Source organism: Triticum aestivum, unplaced genomic scaffold (assembly GCF_018294505.1).
Source record: "Triticum aestivum cultivar Chinese Spring unplaced genomic scaffold, IWGSC CS RefSeq v2.1 scaffold138221, whole genome shotgun sequence".
Classification (NCBI taxonomy): Eukaryota; Viridiplantae; Streptophyta; class Magnoliopsida; order Poales; family Poaceae; genus Triticum; species Triticum aestivum.
The window spans coordinates 1-2018 of record NW_025252901.1 but is presented as its reverse complement, the minus strand read 5'-3'; the positions used below and the strand labels follow the sequence as shown (position 1 = coordinate 2018).

The window sequence follows — 2018 nt, the reverse complement described above, 5'->3', positions numbered from 1 at the left end:
CATCGAGCTTAAACATATCGCAAACGTCAAACATAATATAACGGGATTAATATATATCGCGCACGTGAGACATGTTTGTCACAAGGCGCAAAAAATAATTATAAAAGGAATGCAACACGAGGACTTCCCAGGAGGTCACCCATCCTAGTACTACTCTCGCCCAAGCACGCTTAACTTCGAAGTTCTGATGGGATCCGGTGCTTTAGTGCTGGTATGATCGCATCCGACATGTTTCCCCGTCTTCGTCCCTTATGCTTGCCACTCCCAGGTCCGCTCCAAAGACGATTCTACATTCTCACTACCATTACAACCGTTCCCTAACAATGGATAATGTCCTATACTACTTACTCTCCCGCTCAATCACGGAGACGAGTTTTCCACGGTTTCCACCCCTCCATACCGCAGCAACACGAGTTTTTTCCACCCCTTTCAGAACGCGCTCTTCGCGCCACAAAGCCGCCCCAAGACGCGCGAGCAATGAGCATCGAGCTTAAACATATCGCAAACGTCAAACATAATATAACGGGATTAATATATATCGCGCACGTGCGACATGTTTGTCACAAGGCGCAAAAAATAATTATAAAAGGAATGCAACACGAGGACTTCCCAGGAGGTCACCCATCCTAGTACTACTCTCGCCCAAGCACGCTTAACTTCGGAGTTCTGATGGGATCCGGTGCTTTAGTGCTGGTATGATCGCATCCGACATGTTTCCCCGTCTTCGTCCCTTATGCTTGCCACTCCCAGGTCCGCTCCAAAGACGATTCTGCATTCTCACTACCATTACAACCGTTCCCTAACAATGGATAATGTCCTATACTACTTACTCTCCCGCTCAATCACGGAGACGAGTTTTCCACGGTTTCCACCCCTCCCTCCATACCGCAGCAACACGAGTTTTTTCCACCCCTTTCAGAACACGCTCTTCGCGCCAAAAAGGCGCCCCAAGACGCGCGAGCAATGAGCATCGAGCTTAAACATATCGCAAACGTCAAACATAATATAACGGGATTAATATATATCGCGCACGTGCGACATGTTTGTCACAAGGCGCAAAAAATAATTATAAAAGGAATGCAACACGAGGACTTCCCAGGAGGTCACCCATCCTAGTACTACTCTCGCCCAAGCACGCTTAACTTCGGAGTTCTGATGGGATCCGGTGCTTTAGTGCTGGTATGATCGCAAACCGACATGTTTCCCCGTCTTCGTCCCTTATGCTTGCCACTCCCAGGTCCGCTCCAAAGACGATTCTACATTCTCACTACCATTACAACCGTTCCCTAACAAAGGATAATGTCCTATACTACTTACTCTCCCGCTCAATCACGGAGACGAGTTTTCCACGGTTTCCACCCCTCCCTCCATACCGCAGCAACACGAGTTTTTTCCACCCCTTTCAGAACGCGCTCTTCGCGCCACAAAGCCGCCCCAAGACGCGCGAGCAATGAGCATCGAGCTTAAACATATCGCAAACTTCAAACATAATATAACGAGATTAATATATATCGCGCACGTGCGACATGTTTGTCACAAGGCGCAAAAAATAATTATAAAAGGAATGCAACACGAGGACTTCCCAGGAGGTCACCCATCCTAGTACTACTCTCGCCCAAGCACGCTTAACTTCGGAGTTCTAATGGGATCCGGTGCTTTAGTGCTGGTATGATCGCATCCGACATGTTTCCCCGTCTTCGTCCCTTATGCTTGCCACTCCCAGGTCCGCTCCAAAGACGATTCTACATTCTCACTACCATTACAACCGTTCCCTAACAATGGATAATGTCCTTTACTACTTACTCTCCCGCTCAATCACGGAGACGAGTTTTCCACGGTTTCCACCCCTCCCTCCATACCGCAGCAACACGAGTTTTTTCCACCCCTTTCAGAACGCGCTCTTCGCGCCACAAAGCCGCCCCAAGACGCGCGAGCAATGAGCATCGAGCTTAAACATATCGCAAACGTCAAACATAATATAACGGGATTAATATATATCGTGCACGTGCGACATGTTT

The 2018-nt window shown here is 48.3% G+C and overlaps 4 non-coding genes across 4 annotated transcripts; all 4 read right to left on the bottom strand.

Annotated features, from left to right (window-relative positions):
* Positions 1–106: 106 nt before the first annotated feature.
* On the bottom strand, positions 107–225 carry LOC123177451 (5S ribosomal RNA). Its single transcript, XR_006488946.1, has one exon. It is a non-coding gene; the product is annotated as a 5S ribosomal RNA (ribosomal RNA).
* A 363-nt stretch (positions 226–588) lies between these two features.
* Positions 589–707, bottom strand: LOC123177449 (5S ribosomal RNA). Its single transcript, XR_006488944.1, has one exon. It is a non-coding gene; the product is annotated as a 5S ribosomal RNA (ribosomal RNA).
* A 367-nt stretch (positions 708–1074) lies between these two features.
* On the bottom strand, positions 1075–1193 carry LOC123177452 (5S ribosomal RNA). The gene has a single exon (XR_006488947.1). It is a non-coding gene; the product is annotated as a 5S ribosomal RNA (ribosomal RNA).
* Positions 1194–1561: 368 nt separating this feature from the next.
* On the bottom strand, positions 1562–1680 carry LOC123177450 (5S ribosomal RNA). Its single transcript, XR_006488945.1, has one exon. It is a non-coding gene; the product is annotated as a 5S ribosomal RNA (ribosomal RNA).
* Positions 1681–2018: the final 338 nt, after the last annotated feature.